Here is a 26,220-nt window from a genome sequence, read left to right as displayed (position 1 = left end):
GACTGAAACGTAATCGGACAAACTTGTTCTAGGTTTCTTCCGTTGATGCCGTCGTGCAGGGTGCTGCCTCTGCTCACTTTATGAAATGATCAATCATTACCAGCACTTGGTTATAGCCCGTAGCTATCATCTGATAATCAATTTGCACCACTTCATTGAATCCCGACGATTCTACCGATTGCAGAGAAAATCTCAGCTTCATGGGGTCCTTCGCTTGTTGACATGACTAGCATGCAAAAATCCTTTTTTCACAGGCCTTCTTAAAACCAGGCCATTCAAATTGCTTCTGTATCCGGTTATGCACTTTGTCCACTACTTGATGACCGATTTCGTCGTGTGAGCGAAAAAAATAATTCAGTTTGATACAGCTATGGTAAGATTATCGAATTATGTTTGTTTGGGAAAATATCCTCTTTTTTGCGTTTGCAAGCCACAATCCCGTCTTTGTTCAAGTACAACAAATAATTTCTCCTCATGTTAAATGTAAAATGACTTCAGAATTTTTTATTGTACCCAAAATATTTGTTTGTACACCCGATATAATTGTTGAGCTGAATGCGTTTTCTAGAATAAACTGCATAGAGGTGCTCATTTTCTTGACCAAAAGAATGTGCTTGACCATGCTCGACCCAAGCGAGATTTGTTCGACTCAAGCAGTAGAGGAAGTCGAGTGAATTATTGACTTGAATGTGGTTATTTTAAATCAGTATTATTGAAGTTTTTAACCTACAATTGTAACAAAATCTTAATGAAAAGCTTCTATAACCCAACAAATAATTAAGCCAAGAAAGGATTTAATTTTAAAAAAATCAAGACTAAGTTAAGCTAAAATCAAGACTAAGATTTTTATTAAATCTTCTAAGACTAAAATTTAAATAAAAAAAATCAAGACTAAGTTAATCTAAAATTTTCTTGGGTTTTTTTTTGGTCGACTAAATTAGTTCTCCGAGCTCTCGCAAAGCACTAAAAAGGCCCTATTTTGGTCAAATCTTCTGCGCCGCAGGCAGAAATTTGAAAAAAAGTCCAAAAATGCTTGAAAAATTTTGGAAAAAACCGCCACCCCGCCCCCTAAATCCGCCCCTGTCGCAAACGAAACTTTTATGCACGTAGAAACAATGTTTGTATTTTGATGTAAGGATGTTTTATTTGTGCTGGGTTTTTTTCTCTATTTGAAATTTGACCTGTTAATGAATCATTTGTGAATGTATTTCTAAACCACTTCTGAAACCCATTGGCGTCCTCATCTGTATTTAGAGAAAAAATTTTCTCTCGTGATCATATTTCTCTCGTGATCATAGCTTTGAACTATTAAATCTCGTTTTAATTCGCGTCCTATCAACGCGAACATGTGAGCAGCAGATTTGAGGCAAGATGAATTTGAGGCATGATTTGAGAAAAGATGGAATATTCGTGCTCAGTTTTTTCTCGGGAAAAAAATTGACTTTTTTTAAAATATCATTTTCTGAACGGAGTTTTATTCCATTTCTGAAAAACTTCAATTCCTTTTTCTGTATTCAGAGAAAAACTATCTTGCATATCTTTTACATTGCGGTCATATTTTAAAAAAAAGTTATTGCAACTTTGAAAGACAGTCAACACAATTAGGACTTTACCTAGTACAAAAGGTATCACTTTGTACCTTTGTTCTTGATATTGCTGTTGGCGACAAAAGGTAGAAAAAAAACGTTTCTAATTTTTTAAATCTTTTTCTGTGTAATTCACAGTTTAGTATCTTGTTTTTTTGCGCAATCTTTGTCAATATGATAATTGTAATATCTTATCATAAAACAAATTTAGTTCAATCATTTAACTCAGATTCACCAATGAGATACTGTTTGGTCAAAAAAACGAAAGGGGGAAAATTAGCAAACATCAATGAAACTCAGACCTTATTGGCGAAGAGATTCAACATTTCTTACTGTGGTCCAATCAAATTTCAGAGGAAGTATTTTTAAGTTTCTACAAAAGTTTGAACGAGGAGCCTATTATTGACGGAACCTCGGATATTAGTATTTTCACGGATAATATGTTGTCAGGAAGGATTATTATATACCCAGTGTGAACTCGTTGAATGTCCGCATTATGTACGGCTTAACATCGACGACAAACAACCGACAAATTTGCTCTTTATTGAACGCCAAACAACAAAAAATATATATCAGACGTTTCAAATACTGAGCCGACGTTGATAGTTTTTGCAGCAATGATTACCAATAATATGTCAGTGTTTGGGAATTTAGCCTCTTTTTTGCGTTTGCAAGCCACAATCCCGTCTAAGTACAACAAATAATTTCTCCTCATGTTAAATGTAAAAAGACTTCAGAATTTTTTTATTGTACCCAAAATATTTGTTTGTACACCCGATATATTTGTTCAGCTGAATGCGTTTTCTAGATTAAACTGGATAGAGGTGCTCATTTTCTTGACCAAAGAAAATGCTTGACCGTGCTCGATCCCAGCGAGATTTTTTCGACTCAAGCAGTAGAGGAAGTCGAATGAATTATTGCCTTGAATGTGGTTCTTTTAAATCAGTATTATTGAAGTTTTTAACCTACAATTGTAACAAAATCTTAATGAAAAGCTTCTATAACCCAAAAAATATTCAAGCCAAGAAAGGATTTATAAAAAAAATCGAGACTAAGTTAAGCACTTTTTGCTGAGATCAATGCTGATGAGCTCGCAAACCAGAGGCAGATCTAAAATTTTCTTGGTTTTTTTTTGGTCGACTAAATTAATTCTCCGAGCTCTCGCAAAGCACTAAAAAGGCCCTATTTTGGTCAAATCTTCTGCGCCGCAGGCAGAAATTTGAAAAAAAAATCCAAAAATGCTTAAAAAATGTTTTGGAAAAAACCGCCACCCCGCCCCCTAAATCCGCCCCTGTCGCAAACGAAACTTTTATGCACGTAGAAACAATGTTTGTATTTTGATGTAAGGATGTTATATTTGTGCTCGGCTTTTTTCTCCAATTGAAATTTGACCTGTTAATGAATTATTTTTGAATGTATTTCTAAACCACTTCAGAAAACTATTGGCGTCCTCATCTGTATTAAGAGAAAAAATTTTCTCTCGTGATCATATTTTTCTCGTGATCATAGTTTTGAACTATTAAATCTCGTTTTATTTCTTGTCCTATCAACGCGAAGATGTGAGTAGCAGATTTGAGGCAAGATTAATTTGAGGCATGATTTGAGAAAAGATGGAATATTCGTGCTCAGTTTTTTTCTCGAGGAAAAAATTGATTTTTTTTAAAAAGTCATTTTTTGAACGGACTTTTAACCCATTTCTGAAAAACCTCAATCCCTTGTCTGTATTTAGAGAAAAAATATCTCGCATATCTTTTACATTCCGATCATTTTTTTAAAAAAATTATTGCAACTTTGAAAGACAGTCAACACAATTAGGACTTTACCTAGTACAAAAGGTATCAATGTGTACCTTTGTTCTTGATATTGCTGTTGGTGACAAACGTTTTTTTTTCTACCTTTTTGTGTATTTCACAGTTTAGTTTCTTGTTTTTTTGCGCAATCTTTGTCAATATGATAATTGTAATATCTTATCATAAAACAAATTTAGTTCAATCATTTAACTCAGATTCACCAATGAGATACTGTTTGGTCAAAAAAACGAAAGGGGGAAAACTAGCAAACGTCAATGAAACTCAGACTTTATTGGCAAAGAGATTCAACATTTCTTACTGTGGTCCAATCAAATTTCAGAGAAAGTAACTTTAAGTTTCTACAAAAGTTTGAACGAGGGGTCTATTATTGACGGAACCTCGGATATTAGTATTTTCACGGATAATATGTTGTCAGGAATGATTATTATATACCCATTGCGTAAACTCATTGAATGTCCGCGTTATGTACGGCTTAATATTGATGACAACCAACCGACAAATTTGCTCTTTATTGAACGCCAAACACCAAAAATATCAGACGCTTCAAATTATGACCCGACGTTGATAGTTTGTGCAGCTATGATTACCAATAATATGTCAGTTTCGCTTACTCGATTGGCCGAATATCTGGAGTACAACCGTCTAATTGGAGTATCGAAGCTTTTCATGCCTTATTTCGATCCAAGCATTTATCAAGATAATAATTTGGGAGCTGCAATCTATTTAGTGGAAGATCATTTTGAAAGAATTGGATTTCTAGAAAAAATTAAAGTCGCGAGGTACATTCAAATAGAAAAAATCAACTTTCAGATCTGTGCAATTACTTAACTCTCATGTTATTTCTTACTGTATGATCAAAAACGCGTTACAATTCGATCACGTTATTATACAGGATTTTGATGAAATCATTGGTTTTGATCACAACAAATACAAGTCTTTTGCTGATGTTTTAAAATCAACGAAATCTATTCATGGACAATAACATACCAATTTCATGATTTCGGACACTGTTATTTACTACGGTTGCTTCAAAAGCGCACCAGAATTGAATTACTCTCAGCAAGCAAGTAATTACAAAAGCGCATTATGCATTCAAAAGGGGTCTTAACATTGGAAAAACAATTCGCAGTAGTAAATCGTGTATCATTCTTTTTGCCCATTTTTGTCCAATTGCGCGTCAAGAAATTGTGTTAGACAACCATAGTTTGAAACATTTGAAATATGTTACATCTAATGGAGCTGACGAACAAACAGGTGTTTCAAATGATGTCATTCTCCACTTAAACGCCAAGAAATATGTCACGCCAAAACTGATGCGATCATTTCACATTCGACAGACCTATGACTACTATGGGAAAAGAGCGTTGTTTCTAAACCGGGAAAATCTGTGCAATATATCTGATTATGATTTCTATGACTGGATAGATCCCATATCAGATAAACTTGATTCAATTGTTAAAAAAATCTACAGAAAAAAAGCTGTAGATTTTAGCTTACAATAACAAAGTGTTTGCTGGACAAGATTAAATTTTCCCATAATATTGAGACAAGGTTAAGTTCTTGCAATTTTGGTGTTTTTATTAGATAGTTTTTATTAAATAGTGTGGTACGGATTATACTGCCTGTGCAGTAACCATTGTTGACCTCGCTGCACACTAACCTTGGGACTCATTTTGTTATCTGTAATTCTTTTTTTGTTAACTTAGTATCAAGGTCATTTGGTGTGGAACATCGAATCGACTTATTTCAGTTGTTATTGCCCGGGTTGACCAAAATGTGCAACCATACGTCGCACCATGCATGGTTCCATGCGAGCCATGAAAAATTGGCGACGTATTTTTATGTTAAAAAAACTCATTTTTCATGCATGACGCGACGTATGATTTCAATTTTTTAAAGTATGGGGGACTTCCAGTTAGACAATATTAATACTTTTACTAGTAATGTTGATAATTTATATGTCACCATGGTAGCTTGCAATGTATAGTTACTATGGTATCATGCATGGCGCGACGTATGGTTACTACGGTACCATGCATGGCGCGACGCACGAACTGAATAATCAATTAAATTCAATGTTCTCGTGGGCGTCCAAAAAGTGCTCTGAACGACCTCAAAGACGTTGGTAGTAAAAAATCTTTTCCGCCGTTCAAAGCAAAACTTTGGTTCCCAAGCAAAGCACATTATTATCCGATGTAGATAACTCTACCCGATGACGCCGGAAAACATACCTGGTGATGGCTGAATAACTTTCATAAAACTTTCTAAAACATAACAAACAAAAACAATTCAACAGGGACAAAACAGAGCTTCACATCACTTGCAATACAACGAAATCGTCGCAAACTAAAAGACAGATTCTGCAAAAAAAAATACAAGAAAAAAATCGAAAGAAAACTTTTTTAATGTTTTTGATTCCAAAAAGGCGCTAAATTACTCAAAAAATTTATGTTGACCAAAAGAAAACTAAAATTTTACGTTTTTCATTCAAATCAATATACAATATTGAGCTTTCGATAGCAACATATTATTTAAAAAAATTTATCGAGACAGGAGAAATCGGCTAAAACGTGGAATGATTCATGATTTTACAAAAAAAAAAACAATTTATCATTAAAAAAACTAATTATCCAAAAACTAGGAAGAAAAAACCGGATACCATTAAATCAAAATCAAGCTATGATTATGGTCTATCCATAGTAACAAACAGTTTGACAAAACCCATCGAGACTGCGAGAAAATAAGCAAAGCCGTGGGGAGAACCACGATTTTTCAAAAAAACTAATTTTCACGAAAAAATAATAACCCAATAACTAGGCAGAATAAACAATAAACCAGAGACCATTGTATCAAAATCAAGCTATGTTAGTGTATCAAAATCAATTATATGTTGAGTGTTAGCTAACCCAAAAACTAGGAAGAGTCAACCAATGATCAAGCTATGATATTGGGCTACATATGGCAACAAACAGTTTTGAGTAGTTCTTCGAGACACAGGAGAAGTAAGCAAAGCAGTGGGACGAGCCACGAGTTTTCAAAAAAACCAATTTTTCACCAAAAAATTAATTACCTAAAAACTAGGAAGATTTAACCAATGGCCATTAAATCAATATCAAGCTACAATACTGGGCTACAGATAGCATCCAAGATTTTTTGTTAAGTTCTTCGAGACAGAGGAGAAATAAGAAAAGCCGTGGGACGAAACACGATTTTTCAAAAAAAAAACCGTTTTTTTACTAAAAAAATTGATAGCCCAAAAACTAGTAAGAGTCAACCAATGGCCATTATATCAAAATCAAGCCCCCCCCCCTTTTATACTCGGTCGAAGTTGAGTCGCTTGATCACAATTTTAGTCTGGCTACTCGAACCATGGATGGTTTGGTCGACTGCTATGATTCGAATCACATCTTTTTGTATCGAATCGGTCTGATCATATTTCGACCATCTCACTCCATGTATAAATCACAACAATCATAATAATAATACTAATAATAATCATAATAAAAATAATAATAATAAAAAAATTTAAAATCATAAAAATTATAATAATGATAATAAAAATCATAATAATAATAATGATAATAATCATAATATTAATCATAATCATAATAATCATAATAATAATCATAATAATAATCATCATAATCATAATAATAATTATAATAATCATAATAATAATCATAATAATAATCATAATAATCATGATAAAAATAATCATAATCATAATAATAATCATAATCATAATAATTAGAATCGTAAAAATATAAATCATAATAATTATAATCATAATGATAATAATAATAATCATAATAATCATAATAATAATCATAATCATAATAAATATAATAAAAATCATAATAAAAATAATCCTAATCATAAAAAAATTGATAAAATAGTCATAATAATAATGATAATCATAATTAGAATAATATTTATAAAAGTCACAATCATAATAATAACAAGGATAGCCGGTTACCATAATCTTAATAAAAAACAAAATTTTTTTCCGAAAGTTGATGTCGTTTTTTTCTGCTTGATGTGATAAAAAATAACCGAAAAATTAAAACTTAGGCATACTTAAAATATAACTATTTCTTCGGTAGGTCAAGTTTATGTATGGCTTGATCATATGTCTATGTATGATAAAATGAAGATTAAAATTTTATCGCAAACTAAAAGACAGATTCTGCAAAAAACATACAAGAAAAAAGTCGAAAGAGAACTTTTTTATGTTTTTGATTCCAAAAAGGCGCTAAATTACTCAAAAAATTTATGTTGATCATTATCGGCTAAAACTGTCGACAATTTTATCGAGACAAGTCGGCTAAAACGTGGAATGATTCACGATTTTTCAAAAAAAAAAAAAACAATTTATCAATCTAATTTTCACGAAAAAACATTAACCCAATAACTAGGCAGAATAAACCAGAGACCATTAAATCAAAATCAAGCTATGTTAGTGAACTGTCGATAGCAACTAAGAGTTTGAAAAAATCTAATAAGAAAAGAGGCGAAATCGGCAGAGACCTGGGACGTATCACGATTTTAAAATTGATAACCCAAAAACTAGGAAAAGTCAACCAATGATCATTAAAACAAAATCAAGCTATGATATTGGGCTACATACGGCAACAAACAGTTTTGAGTAGTTCTTCGAGACACAGGAGAAATAAGCAAAGCAGTGGGACGAGCCACGATTTTTTTAAAAAACCAAGTTTTCACTAAAAAATTAATTATCTAAAAACTAGGAAAATTTAACCAATGGTCATTATATCAAAATCAAGCCTAAAAAAATAGGCTACAGTAAGCAACGAAGATTTTTTGTTTAGTTTTTCGAGACAGAGGAGAAATAAGCAAAGCCGTGGGACAAAACACGATTTTTCAAAAAAAACATTTTTTCACTAAAAAATTGATAGCCCAAAAACTAGTAAGAATCAATCAATGGCTATTATATCAAAATCAAGCTATGATAATTGGCTACATTTGGCATCAAACATTTTTGAGTAGTTCGTCGAGACAGAGGAGAAATGAGCAAAGCCGTGGGACGAAACACGATTTTCCAAAAAAAAACAATTTTTCACTAAAAAATTGATAGCCCAAAAACTAGTAAGAGTCAACCAATGGCCATTATATCAAAATCAAGCTACAATACTGGGCTACAGATAGCATCCAAGATTTTTTGTTTAGTTCTCCGAGACAGAGGAGAAATAAGCAAAGCCTTGGACGAAACACGATTTTTCAAAAAAAAACATTTTTTCACTAAAAAATTGATAGCCCAAAAACTAGTAAGAGTCAACCAATGGCCATTATATCAAAATCAAGCCTCCCCTTTTATACTCGGTCGAAGTTGAGTCGCTTGATCACAATTTTAGTCTGGCTACTCGAATCATGGATGATTTGGTCGAATCACATCTTTTTGTATCGAATCGGTCTGATCATATTTCGACCATCTCGCTCCAGGTATAAATCACAATAATCATTATAATCATAATAATAATCACAATCATAATAATCATAATAATAATCATAATAATAATCATCATAATCATAATAATAATCATAATAATCATGATAATAATCATAAGAATCATAATAATCATGATAAAAATAATCTTAATCATAACAATAATCATAATCATAATAATTATAATCGTAAAAATATATATCATAATAATTATAATCATAATGATAATAATAATAATCATAATAATCATAATAATAATCATAATCATAATAAACATTATAAAAATCATAATAAAAATAATCCTAATCATAAAAAAATTGATAAAAATAGTCATAATAATAATAATGATAATCATAATTTTAATAATATTAACAAAAATCATAATCATAATAGTAACAAGGATTGCCGGTTACCATAATCTTATAAAATACAAAATGTTAAAATGTTTTCCTAAAGTTGATGTCGTTTTTTTTCTGCTTGTTGTGATAAAAAAATCTAACCGAAAAATTAAAACTTAGGCATCCTTAAAATATAACTATTTCTTCGGTAGGTCAAATTTATGTATGGCTTGTTCATATGTCTATGTATGATAAAATGAAGATTAAAATTTTAAAAATAATCATCGCTTAAAAATTTTGCCAAAATTTAAAAGTTTGATAATTTCGTTATATCATTTTTGTGAACGACAAATTTAGGACATTTCAGGTCGCTTTCAATGCATTTTTAATGCAAGACGGTAAAACTTTTGGTTACTCTACGTTTTAGTAACCATTGTTTGAGTAACCAAAATTGTTGAGAAGTTAATAATTATTAAGAAAAAACAATACTTTGGTTTTTGGAAAAAGCTAGCCATACAACTTACATAAATAAAAAATCACTAATCATAGACCTTCCATATAATTTTCTATGCATAAGGAATTGCGCGAAAAGTGTTTGATTAGCGTTTTTCATATATGAAAATTGTATGATTCGCTTTTTTAGTCAACCCGGCAAGTGAATATAAATGTTCAGATTTCACAGCGGAATAAGAAAATTTGAATCAAATCAAGTTTTCAAAAAATCTCAATTAAAATTTTTATCGAAAGCGTTAGACCTTAAGGATCATAAAAATAATTCCTTTGAAATTAGTTTTTATCAAGTTTCATAGTGGTTAACTCGGTTTTCTTGAGTTCATTGACTCTTTTCCAACACTCGATTGGCCATGTTTTGTTTCGCTATGTCTGAGTCACCAGCTGTTCAGCTCAGTGGGAAATCGAGTTTTTTCACACGTCTGATTTATTTCAAAAATAAGTTTTTAGCTATTCCTGCAAAATCTCCACGTTGTATCAATACCGTTATTTTAAAATCATAATGTTTTAACTATTCTTATAACTGGGAATAACTTTAATTTGCTTCTCCGATTGTGTCTCAATTTACTCAAAAGTTTGCTTCAATATGAAAACTAGGCCTCGTTTAATTGCTTTGGGGCTTGTTCTGTTTATTCTTTCAAGTTTGATTATTTGGAATATGCAATTTTTCTTCGAATATTTTCAATGTGCCCAAAATAGTTGTTTATACACCCGATTTATTTGTTGAGCTGATTGTTTTTTTTAGCACCTGATCCAGGTGCTCATGTTATGTTTCGACCGTCTCGACCAGCACATTTTTGGACAAGCACACTTTTACAAGACCAAACAAACATGGCCAACCGAGATCTGTTTCGGCCGTCTCGACCTAATTCGGAATTAGGAGCAGCATAAGTTATCCAAATTTAAACGTTATAATTTATGCTTTTCGGGTAATATCTTATCATGCTTTTTTAATTTGAGTCATTTGCAGTTTAAAAACTTTGTAGAGCTGAATTATTTTTAAGCCATTTTTTTCATGCTTTTTGATTACTGTTTTGCACGTTGAGTCATAGACTTAATAACTTATGTTGCCATTTGAAGAAAAAAAACTTTGAAACCTAAATACTGCGGTACAATCGGTATTTTTCTACCGTTCTCCAGGTATTTTTTGACAGTGCTTAAAAGTAACTTTTACCATATTAAATCCAAAATTTTGCTGAAAAACAAATTTTAAACAATTTGGTCAAATTTTTGGAGATTTAAACCTTCTAGAGTTTTGTTGGGCTTTGTAAGAGAGTCCTTGTGATATAGTTGTCCTATCAAGTAACAAAGTAGTTTCAGTGTAAATCTTGATTATTTGAAAAAAGCCAAAATTATTCATTTTTAGGGTAAAATTTTGTTTGGGAATATCGGAGAAAGAATTGAACCATAATAATTCTGATAAAAATCTAAACATTTTTTATTTTCTTCTTTTTTTCTAATCTTAACGCAACTTTGGAAAAGTGTGTGTGAAAATTCAAGTTTTGTTCGTTCCGGATAAATTAAATCGGCCACTGTATAAGTACGCTTTCATATTTAAATCACTCACAAAAACAGTCTACTGAAAAGAGCTTTTTAGCGAATTTATCCGTTTAAATTATTTCATTGTTAATTGGTAGCTCGCAGTATTTAAGTATACGGATGTTTTTTACGCAAAATCAACAAAAAGACACGGTAGAGGAAGTCAAGTGATTTACTGTCTTGAAGCTTGCTCTATTTAAATATTTTTTGTAAAACTCCAAAAAATATATTTTTCCTATATTTTTTGCCAAAACTTGAAGTTTTTGTTTCAGTCGATTTTATCTGTTTATTTTAAATCAGTATTACTAAAGTTGTTAAGCTACATCTGCAACAAAATCTCAATGAAAAGCTTCCATAATCTGAAAGTGAGTAAACCGAGAAAGGATTTATGAAAAAAGTGTTTTGAAAGTCTGCTGTCTATCAAAAAACAATTGCATAAATTTAGACAATCTGAATTTGGCTTATGCAATTATTTGCACTTTTTTGAACTTAAAAAATTAAGCATTTTTTGCTGAGATTAATACCGATGAGCTCGCTGACCAGAGGCGGATCTAAGATTTTCTTGATGGGTTTTTTCCCAAAGCACTAAAAAGACCCTATTTCGGCCAATTTTTCTGGGCTGCAGGCAAATTTTTGAAAAGAAAGGCCAAAAAATGCGTTTTTAGATATTTTTTGGAAAATGTTGAACAAGAAATAGCTTTTGGAACAACTAAATCTCGTTTTGATTCTTGTCCTTTCAACACGAAGATGTGAGCAGCAGGTTTGAGGCAAAATGTTTAGTTGCATCGAAAGTTATTTTAAAGAACTTGAATAATTTTCCCTGACACACCAGTATTTCTGTTTCTAAATTCAATTCGAGTTGAACCTTCGCAATTTATGAGTGCAATTTGATGAGACACACAAAGAAGTCATTCTTTCAAAAGCTAACCGAAAAAATCAATCTCTAGGTGTGATGACATTTTTAATGTTGATGCCGTAAGCACAAAAAATGATCCCAATTAAGCATTTTAGAAGTGCTTATAACTGTTTTTCGAACAAATGATTGGAGCAAAATTTTTTATATGAAAATCCTTGATTGCCCTGAGCAGAAAAAAGGAGTTTCACGTGTGATTCTTTTAGATATATTGTGCAACTTTGAAACATTGCTGCTCAAGAGTTTGCAACAAAAAAATATTGCAACTTTGAGAGACAGTCAACATAATTAGGACTTTATCTATTACAAAAAGTACCAGTTTGTACTTGATGCTGCTGTTGGTGATAAAATGTAGAAAAAAAAACATTTTAACTTTTTTGTCTTTTTTTTGTGTATTTCACAGTTTAGTATCTTGTCTGTTTTGCGTAATCTTTGTCATAATAAAAATTGTAATAGCTTTTCATAAAACAATTTTAGTTCAATCATTTAACTCAGATTCACCAATGAGATACTTTTTGGTCGAACTAACAAAAAGAGGAAAACTAGAATTATCAGACATCCGCTACAGACAAAATCCCACATTTGTAAACTTGTTGATCGGGGAAAATAACTAAGTTGATTCAAACAAAAGATGAATCTCAGAGTTTATTTGTGAAGAGATTTAACATTTCTTACTGTGAACACGATACAAGCCTACAAAAACAAGATATAAAGAATCCAAATTTTAGACATTTCAATGGAAAGATCGAGATTTTTCCTTGGAAAGCCATTTATGACGAGAGAGAAGACAAATTTTTTAAAAGTATTGTTATTTTTGTATTTTCGTGGGACAAATTGACCGATGATATCCATCAAATTTCAGAGAAAGTAACTTTGAGTTTCTACAAAAATTTGAACGAAGAACCTATTATTGATGGAACCTCGGATATTAGTATTTTCACGGATAATTTGTTGTCAGGAATGATTATTATATACCCATTGGGTAAACTCATGGAATGTCCGCGTTATGTACGGCTTAATATCGACGACAACCAACCGACAAATTTGCTCTTTATTGAACGCCAAACACCAAAAAAAATATCAGACGTTCCAAATTCTGAGCCGACGTTGATAGTTTGTGCAGCTATGATTACCAATAATATGTCAGTTTCGCCTACTCGATTGGCCGAATATCTGGAGTACAACCGTCTAATTGGAGTATCGAAGGTTTTCATGCCTTATTTCGATCCAAACATTTATCAAGATATTAATTCACATAAAAAAATCAACTTTCAGATCTGTGCGATTACTTAACTCACATGTTATTTCTTACTGTATGATCAAAAACGCGTTACAATTCGATCACGTTATTATACAGGATTTTGATGAAATCATTGGTTTTGATCACAACAAATACAAGTCTTTAGCTGATGTTTTAAAATCAACGAAATCTATTCATGGACAAAAATATACCAATTTCATGATTCCGGACACTGTTTTTTACCACGGTTGCTTCAAAAGCGCACCAGAATTGAATTACTCTCAGCAAGTAATTACAAAAGCGCATTATGCATTCAAAAGGGGTCTTAACATTGGAAAAACAATTCACAGTACTAAATCGTGTATCATTCTTTTTGCCCATTTTTGTCCAATTGCGCGTCGAGAAAATGTGTTAGACAACCATGGTTTGAAACTTTTGAAATATGTTACATTTAATGGAGCTGACGAACAAACAGGTGTTTCAAATGATGTCATTCTCCACTTAAACGCCAAGAAATATGTCACGCCAAAACTGATGCGATCATTTCACATTCGACAGACCTATGACTACTATGGGAAAAGAGCGTTGTTTCTAAACCGGGAAAATCTGTGCAATATATCTGATTATGATTTTTATGACTGGATAGATCCCATATCAGATAAACTTGATTCAATTGTTAAAAAAGTGATGAAAACTGTAGATTTTAGCTTTCAATAACAAAGTGTTTGGTGGACAAGATTAAATTTTCCCATAAAATTGAGACAAGATTAAGTTCTTGCTATTTTGGTGTTTTAATTATTAAATAGTGTGGTACGGCACATACTGTATGTGCAGTAACCATTGCTGACCTCGCTGCACACTAACCTTGGGACTCATATTGGTATCTGTAATTCTATTGTTATTAACTTAGTAGCAAGGTCATTTGGTGTGGAACATCGAATCGACTTATTTCAGTTGTTATTTCCCGGGTTGACCAAAATGTGCAACCATACGTCCCACCATGCATGGTTCCATGCGAGCCATGGAAAATTGCCGACGTATTTTTATGTTAAAAAAACACATTTTCCATGCATGATGCGACGTATGATTTCACAGTTTTTAGACAAATTAGACAAAATTGATACTTTTACTAGTGATGTTGATAATCTATATGTCACCATGGTAGCTTGCAATGTATGGTTACTATGGTATCTTGCATGGCGCGACGTATGGTTACTATGGAACCATGCATGGCGCGACGTATGGATACCATGGAAACATATATGGCGCTACATATGATTAACAAAAAATCATATTTGGCGCGACATAGGGACTGAATAATCAAATAAATTCAATATTCTCGTAGGCCTCCAAAAAGTGCTCTGAACGACCTCAAAGACGTTGGTAGTAAAAAATCTTTTCCGCCGTTCAAAGCAACGTTTTGGTTCCCAAGCAAAGCACATTATTATCCGATGTAGAAAACTGTACCCGATGACGCCGGAAAACATACCTGATGATGGCTGAATAACTTTCATAAAACTGTCTAAAACAAAACAAGCACTTCAGAAATATGAAAGATTAACAACACATAAAATAATAACCATAAACAAAAACAATTCAACAGAGGCAAAGCAGAGCTTCACATCACTTGCAATACAACCAAGTTGTCGCAAACTAAAAGACAGATTCTGCAAAAAAAAACAAGAAAACTTTTTTTATGTTTTTGATTCCAAAAAGGCGCTAAAATACTCAAAAAATTTATATTGACCAAGAGAAAACTAAAGTTATACGTTTTTAATTCAAATCCAGATACAATAATGAGATTTCGATAGCAACATATTGTTTGAAAAAATTTATCGAGACAGGAGAAATTGGCTAAAACGTGGAATTGATTCATGACTTTTCAAAAAAAAAACAATTTATCAAAAAAAATTAATAACTCAAAAACTAGGAAGAAAAAACAAGAGACCGTTATATCAAAATCAAGCTATGATTATGATCTATCCATAGTAACAAACAGTTTGACAAAAAACCCATCCAGAATGCGGGAAAATAAGCAAAGCCGTGGGGCGAACCACGATTTTTCAAAAAAAAAAATCGAATTTTTACGAAAAATGAATAACCCAAAAGCTAGGCAGAATAAACCAGAGACCATTATATCAAAACCAAGCTATGTTAGTGACTTATCGATAGCAACTAGCAGTTTGAAAAAATATATCAAAAAAGAGGCGAAATCGGCAGAGACCTGGGACGTATCACAATTTTACAAAAAAGCCAATTTTTCACTAAAAAATTGATAACCCAAAAGCTAGAAAGAATCAACCAATGGCCATTATATCAAAATCAAGCTATGATATTGGGCTACATATGGCAACAAACAATTTTGAGTAGTTCTTCGAGACACAGGAGAAATAAGCAAAGCAGTGGGACGAGCCACGATTTTTCAAAAAAAAACCATTTTTTCACTAAAAAATTAATTACCGAAAAACTAGGAAGACTTAATCGACTGCTGATAAATCAAAACAAAGACACAACAAATATCAACCAATGCCACTAGAAATTTGGACACAAAACAAATACTGAATCGGAAAACAGTCAATTTGATCGAGAAAAATGGTATTTTTGATCTCCGTTACCCCCCAATAGGAGCAAAAACAAGACATTCGGACAGAAAATCGCAAGAAAACCCCGCAAAAACAGTCTATTCCTACCAAAAAAGTATAGAGATTTTTTTTAGCATTCTACAAGAGTTTCACGTCTTTTTCTGCTAGCAATTGAAAAAAAAAATTTTGGGTTGTGAATGACACATATTTCGTACCCTGGAAGGGGTAAAGAAAAAACCCTTTTTTTTCTGTAATTTCCTAGAGTTTTTTTTCACTTAATATCTTCAAATAGGCACATCTTAACTACACAGTTTTGATAAGTGAGACTTAGTTTTTGACAATTTTGAAACAAATGAGAGCAAAATTCGATTTTTTCGCCAACTTTTTCAAAAAAATTTATGCCTCTCCTCGGTGAACCATCAGTAATCAGATAATTTTTTTGCTGAAATTAGTAGAGAGACTCGGATTGAAGCGATAGTATGCAATGAGTTTTCTTGGTTCGTTTTCCACAATGTTGATATAATTTTTCAAACTTTATCAAGCAAGTTTTAATGTAGAATTTGGGTTTCGTTTTTTCAGAAAGTCAAAAGCTTTATTGGAACTAATATAAAAATTGCCGCTTTCACTAATTGTATTTTAAAGCGTACAAGCGTCCAACTGATTGCAAGATTTGATTAAAAAAAGTATTCACGAAAAGTTAAGCAAATTTTAAAGAAAAGCATTTTCTGTCTTAAAGATGATTTTTATTGAAATTATATTCAAACCAACAAAAATAGTTTAATCAGCAGATGATTGCCTGATTTTTGATGGTCTAAAAATTTTTCAAAAAATCCTCTAAGAATGCTGCTCACTACATTGTTCTGACCAGTAGGACATTGGCTTCACAATTTTAAAAGATCTCAGAAAAAAAAGCTCAATAGAAATTACCTGAATGAGTTGTTGTTATAAAAATCTGTTTTTTACCTTATTTTTTTCGTTTTTGCTAGTCTTTTTACGAATAAACTAAAAAAACCAATAAAATTAAAATTGAAGAACAATTATCAATATACTTTTTGCGAGAGATAGACCAGCAAGAGACAAAGTATTACTCGAAAACCAAGAAAGAAGTGAACGCGGACCAAAAGTTTGTTCTACAATGAGGTCCAGAAACGGCTTACATCTCGTCTATTTCTGGCGCGCGCTAGGCACGGAGGGGAAAAGGAAATTCGTGCAGAAAAATCCACACACGGAAATAACAAAATTTGGTTTTAGAGAAATGGTGTTATTGGCCAAATTATCATGTGAAGAAACAAAAAACATCACGTGCGAGCGATATAGACTATTCACCAGAACCCAAGAAGCTAGAGAGACGATAGAATTGTTCCACGCGGCACTAACTGCACAGGCAGTTAGGCTGAATTGGACAAATTGGAAGAAGAATTGCTACGAGACTTATTCATATCTAGAATGAAAAATACATCACTACAAGATACCCTAACGTTTGAAACATTTACGGCAGACAAAGTACTCAAACGAGCTAATAAATTTGAACAGAGTAAACAAACGACAAAAACGATCCAAAAACCAGTGACTGGAAACACAAGCGTGTGCCAGTTGTCTGGGCCACAAACTAAAATATAACAAGAAACCATAATGGCAGTTGAGAATAGAAATTCAAACTACAAAAGACCGAATAGAGATCAATTCAAAAAGAAGTGCAATGACAACAGAAACGCAAATTCCCGAACAGATCAGAAACCATGCACACGATGGCAGAACATTCGGAGAAGGTCACTTGATAAAGGGCCCGGCAATGGGGAATACCTGCAAGAGCTGTAATAAACAAAAACATTTCGCAATAATGTGCCGCTCGAATCAAGTAAACAAACTCTAGCTCAGGGGAAGAATGTAACTTATTTCACAGCTTGGATTCCTGCGATGAGTTCAAGCTTATGGTTGTTGAACCAAAGTCGAGAAAACCACTCGACAAAAGTTTTGGAGACATAACATCACAACTAGACGACGAAAACAAAACCAACGTTACTCAAGATATCAGAAAAATTGATTTACGACGAGACCCAAGATCGCATCAAATAAACGCCTTGAAAACGCTGGTCAGAGTGAGTAACCAAATGACGATAGATACAGGAAGCCCAGTATTGTTTCTGGAAGGATCATCTGAAATCAATTTCATCCCAGCTGAAAAATTTAAGCTGACAAGGTAGTTTATAGACTACAACAAACATCCAATTCAAATATTAAGAGCAGTACTTGCAAATGTCCGTTCAGCGGGAGGGGAGGCTCGAGACGTTTCTTTGCTGGTCACAGAACGTCGAGCAAGATGTATTCTGGGTCTGGATTTACAAAGGAAAATGGAGATTCATACATCTCAGAAGTAAGCACCTACAACTAGATCCAGGTTTGACGTGCTACTGTGCGAGCATTCAGAAGGTATAAAACAACAATTTTATGAAAAATTTCCGTCTCTGTTTGATCGTCAGGGAGAATCGAAAAATCACATAGTTAACACAAAATTCAAGTACCCGCTATGTCCGATACAAGAAAAAGGTAAGAGAATAACCATTCATATTCAAGGAAAAGGGCAAGAAGAACTTGAGAAATTGCTATCAGAAGGTCATATAACAAACCTGGACAAATGCACAAGCGACTGTTTTATTGCTCCAATAGTAATAACAGTGAAAAAAGACGACTCTATCAAGTTGGCATTAGACGCAAAACCAATGAACAGGCAACTGTACATAAATAAATATCAAATGCCAAAAGGTGATGAATTATTAGATGAGATGAGTCAAATAGTAACTGCCAACACAACCGGCACACTGTATTTTACGGTACTTGACCTGAAGTACGCGTATAGCCAAATTCGATTAACTGCTGAAACAGCTAAACAATGTAATTTCAACATAGTCGGCGGTCAAGCGACAGGAACATACGGGTTTCTGACAGAATTTTACGGGCTAGCGGGTATGCCCGCAGAATTTCAAAAGGCTATGGATCATACCTTAAACCACGCCAAAATTACATTTTGCTTCCTGGTTGATTACTGATCGTTTCCAAAAGGGACAAAACAGAACACGAAAAGCTGGTAATAATTGTCTTAAAAAAATTGGATGACGACAAAGCATTCAAAAACGAACAAGCGTCCAAATTATTGCAAAACTTGATTGAAAAAAGTATTGTCCAAAAATTAAACAAATTTCAAAGAAAAACATTTTGTGTCTTAAAGATGATTTCTATTGAAATTTTATTCAAACCAACAAAAACAGTTTAATCAGCAGATGATTGCCTGGTTTTTTATGGGCAAACAATTTTTCAAAAAACTTCTAAGAATGCTGCTCACTACATTGTTCTGACCAGTAGGACATTGGCTTCACAATTTTAAAAGAACTCAGAACAAAAAGCTCAATAGAAATTACCTGGATGAGCTGTTGTTATGAAAATCTGTTTTTTACCTTATTTTTTTCGTTTTTGCTAGTCTTTTTACGAATAAACTAAAAAAACCAATAAAATTAAAATTGAAGAACAATTATCAATATACTTTTTGCGAGAGATAGACCAGCAAGAGACAAAGTATTACTCGAAAACCAAGAAAGAAGTGAACGCGGACCAAAAGTTTGTTCTACAATGAGGTCCAGAAACGGCTTACATCTCGTCTATTTCTGGCGCTAGGCACGGAGGAGAAAAAGAAATTTGTGCAGAAAATTCCACACACGGAAATAACAAAATTTGGTTTTAGAGAAATGGTGTTATTGGCCAAATTATCATGTGAAGAAACAAAAAACATCACGTGCGAGCGATATAGACTATTCACCAGAACCGAAGAAGCTAGAGAGACGATAGAATTGTTCCACGCAGCACTAACTGCACAGGCAGTTAGGCTGAATTGGGCAAATTGGAAAAAGAATTGCTACGAGACTTATTCATATGTTTTAAAATCAACGAAATCTATTCATGGACAAAAATATACCAATTTCATGATTCCGGACACTGTTTTTTACCACGGTTGCTTCAAAAGCGCACCAGAATTGAATTACTCTCAGCAAGTAATTACAAAAGCGCATTATGCATTCAAAAGGGGTCTTAACATTGGAAAAACAATTCACAGTACTAAATCGTGTATCATTCTTTTTGCCCATTTTTGTCCAATTGCGCGTCGAGAAAATGTGTTAGACAACCATGGTTTGAAACTTTTGAAATATGTTACATTTAATGGAGCTGACGAACAAACAGGTGTTTCAAATGATGTCATTCTCCACTTAAACCAGAAATACGTCACGCCAAAACTGATGCGATCATTTCACATTCGACAGACCTATGACTACTATGGGAAAAGAGCGTTGTTTCTAAACCGGGAAAATCTGTGCAATATATCTGATTATGATTTTTATGACTGGATAGATCCCATATCAGATAAACTTGATTCAATTGTTAAAAAAGTGATGAAAACTGTAGATTTTAGCTTTCAATAACAAAGTGTTTGGTGGACAAGATTAAATTTTCCCATAAAATTGAGACAAGATTAAGTTCTTGCTATTTTGGTGTTTTAATTATTAAATAGTGTGGTACGGCACATACTGTATGTGCAGTAACCATTGCTGACCTCGCTGCACACTAACCTTGGGACTCATATTGGTATCTGTAATTCTATTGTTATTAACTTAGTAGCAAGGTCATTTGGTGTGGAACATCGAATCGACTTATTTCAGTTGTTATTTCCCGGGTTGACCAAAATGTGCAACCATACGTCCCACCATGCATGGTTCCATGCGAGCCATGGAAAATTGCCGACGTATTTTTATGTTAAAAAAACACATTTTCCATGCATGATGCGACGTATGATTTCACAGTTTTTAGACAAATTAGACAAAATTGATACTTTTACTAGTGATGTTGATAATCTATATGTCACCATGGTAGCTTGCAATGTATGGTTACTATGGTATCTTGCATGGCGCGACGTATGGTTACTATGGAACCATGCATGGCGCGACGTATGGATACCATGGAAACATATATGGCGCTACATATGATTAACAAAAAATCATATTTGGCGCGACATAGGGACTGAATAATCAAATAAATTCAATATTCTCGTAGGCCTCCAAAAAGTGCTCTGAACGACCTCAAAGACGTTGGTAGTAAAAAATCTTTTCCGCCGTTCAAAGCAACGTTTTGGTTCCCAAGCAAAGCACATTATTATCCGATGTAGAAAACTGTACCCGATGACGCCGGAAAACATACCTGATGATGGCTGAATAACTTTCATAAAACTGTCTAAAACAAAACAAGCACTTCAGAAATATGAAAGATTAACAACACATAAAATAATAACCATAAACAAAAACAATTCAACAGAGGCAAAGCAGAGCTTCACATCACTTGCAATACAACCAAATTGTCGCAAACTAAAAGACAGATTCTGCAAAAAAAAACAAGAAAACTTTTTTTATGTTTTTGATTCCAAAAAGGCGCTAAAATACTCAAAAAATTTATATTGACCAAGAGAAAACTAAAGTTATACGTTTTTAATTCAAATCCAGATACAATAATGAGATTTCGATAGCAACATATTGTTTGAAAAAATTTATCGAGACAGGAGAAATTGGCTAAAACGTGGAATTGATTCATGACTTTTCAAAAAAAAAATAAATAAATCAAAAAAAATTAATAACTCAAAAACTAGGAAGAAAAAACAAGAGACCGTTATATCAAAATCAAGCTATGATTATGATCTATCCATAGTAACAAACAGTTTGACAAAAAACCCATCCAGAATGCGGGAAAATAAGCAAAGCCGTGGGGCGAACCACGATTTTTCAAAAAAAAAAAATCGAATTTTTACGAAAAATGAATAACCCAAAAGCTAGGCAGAATAAACCAGAGACCATTATATCAAAACCAAGCTATGTTAGTGACTTATCGATAGCAACTAGCAGTTTGAAAAAATATATCAAAAAAGAGGCGAAATCGGCAGAGACCTGGGACGTATCACAATTTTACAAAAAAGCCAATTTTTCACTAAAAAATTGATAACCAAAAAACTAGAAAGAATCAACCAATGGCCATTATTTCAAAATCAAGCTATGATATTGGGCTACATATGGCAACAAACAATTTTGAGTAGTTCTTCGAGACACAGGAGAAATAAGCAAAGCAGTGGGACGAGCCACGATTTTTCAAAAAAAAACCATTTTTTCACTAAAAAATTAATTACCGAAAAACTAGGAAGACTTAATCGACTGCTGATAAATCAAAACAAAGACACAACAAATATCAACCAATGCCACTAGAAATTTGGACACAAAACAAATACTGAATCGGAAAACAGTCAATTTGATCGAGAAAAATGGTAATTTTGATCTCCGTTACCCCCCAATAGGAGCAAAAACAAGACATTCGGACAGAAAATCGCAAGAAAACCCCGCAAAAACAGTCTATTCCTACCAAAAAAGTATAGAGATTTTTTTTAGCATTCTACAAGAGTTTCACGTCTTTTTCTGCTAGCAATTGAAAAAAAAAATTTTGGGTTGTGAATGACACATATTTCGTACCCTGGAAGGGGTAAAGAAAAAACCCTTTTTTTTCTGTAATTTCCTAGAGTTTTTTTTTCACTTAATATCTTCAAATAGGCACATCTTAACTACACAGTTTTGATAAGTGAGACTTAGTTTTTGACAATTTTGAAACAAATGAGAGCAAAATTCGATTTTTTCGCCAACTTTTTCAAAAAAATTTATGCCTCTCCTCGGTGAACCATCAGTAATCAGATAATTTTTTTGCTGAAATTAGTAGAGAGACTCGGATTGAAGCGATAGTATGCAATGAGTTTTCTTGGTTCGTTTTCCACAATGTTGATATAATTTTTCAAACTTTATCAAGCAAGTTTTAATGTAGAATTTGGGTTTCGTTTTTTCAGAAAGTCAAAAGCTTTATTGGAACTAATATAAAAATTGCCGCTTTCACTAATTGTATTTTAAAGCGTACAAGCGTCCAACTGATTGCAAGATTTGATTAAAAAAAGTATTCACGAAAAGTTAAGCAAATTTTAAAGAAAAGCATTTTCTGTCTTAAAGATGATTTTTATTGAAATTATATTCAAACCAACAAAAATAGTTTAATCAGCAGATGATTGCCTGATTTTGATGGTCTAAAAATTTTTCAAAAAATCCTCTACGAATGCTGCTCACTACATTGTTCTGACCAGTAGGACATTGGCTTCACAATTTTAAAAGATCTCAGAAAAAAAAGCTCAATAGAAATTACCTGAATGAGTTGTTGTTATAAAAATCTGTTTTTTACCTTATTTTTTTCGTTTTTGCTAGTCTTTTTACGAATAAACTAAAAAAACCAATAAAATTAAAATTGAAGAACAATTATCAATATACTTTTTGCGAGAGATAGACCAGCAAGAGACAAAGTATTACTCGAAAACCAAGAAAGAAGTGAACGCGGACCAAAAGTTTGTTCTACAATGAGGTCCAGAAACGGCTTACATCTCGTCTATTTCTGGCGCGCGCTAGGCACGGAGGGGAAAAGGAAATTCGTGCAGAAAAATCCACACACGGAAATAACAAAATTTGGTTTTAGAGAAATGGTGTTATTGGCCAAATTATCATGTGAAGAAACAAAAAACATCAAGTGCGAGCGATATAGACTATTCACCAGAACCCAAGAAGCTAGAGAGACGATAGAATTGTTCCACGCGGCACTAACTGCACAGGCAGTTAGGCTGAATTGGACAAATTGGAAGAAGAATTGCTACGAGACTTATTCATATCTAGAATGAAAAATACATCACTACAAGATACCCTAACGTTTGAAACATTTACGGCAGACAAAGTACTCAAACGAGCTAATAAATTTGAACAGAGTAAACAAACGACAAAAACGATCCAAAAACCAGTGACTGGAAACACAAGCGTGTGCCAGTTGTCTGGGCCACAAACTAAAATATAACAAGAAACCTTAATGGCAGTTGAGAATAGAAATTCAAACTACAAAAGACCGAATAGAGATCAATTCAAAAAGAAGTGGAATGACAACAGAAACGCAAATTCCCAAACAGATCAGAAACCATGCACACGATGGCAGAATATTCAGAGAAGGTCACTTGATAAAGGGCCCAGCAATGGGGAAGACCTGCAAGAGCTGTAATAAACAAAAACATTTCGCAATAATGTGCCGCTCGAATCAAGTAAACAAACTCTAGCTCAGGGGAAGAATGTAATTTATTTCACAGCTTGGATTCCTGCGATGAGTTCGAGCTTATGGTTGTTGAACCAAAGTCGAGAAAACCACTCGACAAAAGTTTTGGAGAAATAACATCACAACTAGACGACGAAAACAAAACCAACGTTACTCAAGATATCAGAAAAATTGATTTACGACGAGACCCAAGATCGCATCAAATAAACGCATTGAAAACGCTGGTCAGAGTGAGTAACCAAATGACGATAGATACAGGAGCCCAGTATTGTTTCTGGAAGGATCATCTGAAATCAATTTCATCCCAGCTGAAAAATTTAAGCTGACAAGGTAGTTTATAGACTACAACAAACATCCAATTCAAATATTAAGAGCAGTACTTGCAAATGTCCGTTCAGCGGGAGGGGAGGTTCGAGACGTTTCTTTGCTGGTCACAGAACGTCGAGCAAGATGTATTCTGGGTCTGGATTTACAAAGGAAAATGGAGATTCATACATCTCAGAAGTAAGCACCTACAACTAGATCCAGGTTTGACGTGCTACTGTGCGAGCATTCAGAAGGTATAAAACAACAATTTTATGAAAAATTTCCGTCTCTGTTTGATCGTCAGGGAGAATCGAAAAATCACATAGTTAACACAAAATTCAAGTACCCGCTATGTCCGATACAAGAAAAAGGTAAGAGAATAACCATTCATATTCAAGAAAAAGGGCAAGAAGAACTTGAGAAATTGTTATCAGAAGGTCATATAACAAACCTGGACAAATGCACAAGCGACTGTTTTATTGCTCCAATAGTAATAACAGTGAAAAAAGACGACTCTATCAAGTTGGCATTAGACGCAAAACCAATGAACAGGCAACTGTACATAAATAAATATCAAATGCCAAAATTATTAGATGAGATGAGTCAAATAGTAACTGCCAACACAACCGGCACACTGTATTTTACGGTACTTGACCTGAAGTACGCGTATAGCCAAATTCGATTAACTGCTGAAACAGCTAAACAATGTAATTTCAACATAGTCGGCGGTCAAGCGACAGGAACATACGGGTTTCTGACAGAATTTTACGGGCTAGCGGGTATGCCCGCAGAATTTCAAAAGGCTATGGATCATACCTTAAACCACGCCAAAATTACATTTTGCTTCCTGGTTGATTACTGATCGTTTCCAAAAGGGACAAAACAGAACACGAAAAGCTGGTAATAATTGTCTTAAAAAAATTGGATGACGACAAAGCATTCAAAAACGAACAAGCGTCCAAATTATTGCAAAACTTGATTGAAAAAAGTATTGTCCAAAAATTAAACAAATTTCAAAGAAAAACATTTTGTGTCTTAAAGATGATTTCTATTGAAATTTTATTCAAACCAACAAAAACAGTTTAATCAGCAGATGATTGCCTGGTTTTTTATGGGCAAACAATTTTTCAAAAAACTTCTAAGAATGCTGCTCACTACATTGTTCTGACCAGTAGGACATTGGCTTCACAATTTTAAAAGAACTCAGAACAAAAAGCTCAATAGAAATTACCTGGATGAGCTGTTGTTATAAAAATCTGTTTTTCACCTTATTTTTTTTCGTTTGTGCTAGTGTTTTTACGAATAAATTAAAATTACCAAAGAAATTAAAATTGAAAAACAATTATAAATATTTTTTTTGCGAGAGATAGACCAGCAAGAGACAAAGTATTACTCAAAAACCAAGAAAAAAGGGAGCGCGGACCAAAAGTCTGTTCTACAATGAGGTCCAGAAACGGCTTACATCTCGTCTATTTCTGGCGCTAGGCACGGAGGAGAAAAAGAAATTCGTGCAGAAAATTCCACACACGGAAATAACAAAATTTGGTTTTAGAGAAATGGTGTTATTGGCCAAATTATCATGTGAGACGATAGAATTGTTCCACGCAGCACTAACTGCACAGGCAGTTAGGCTGAATTGGGCAAATTGGAAAAAGAATTGCTACGAGACTTATTCATATCTAGAATGAAAAATACATCACTACAAGATACCCCAACGTTTGAAACA

The sequence above is a fragment of the Symsagittifera roscoffensis genome, chromosome 8 (assembly GCF_963678635.1).
Source record: "Symsagittifera roscoffensis chromosome 8, txSymRosc1.1, whole genome shotgun sequence".
NCBI lineage: Eukaryota > Metazoa > Xenacoelomorpha > Acoela > Convolutidae > Symsagittifera > Symsagittifera roscoffensis.
Note: the sequence above shows the minus strand (reverse complement) of the source record.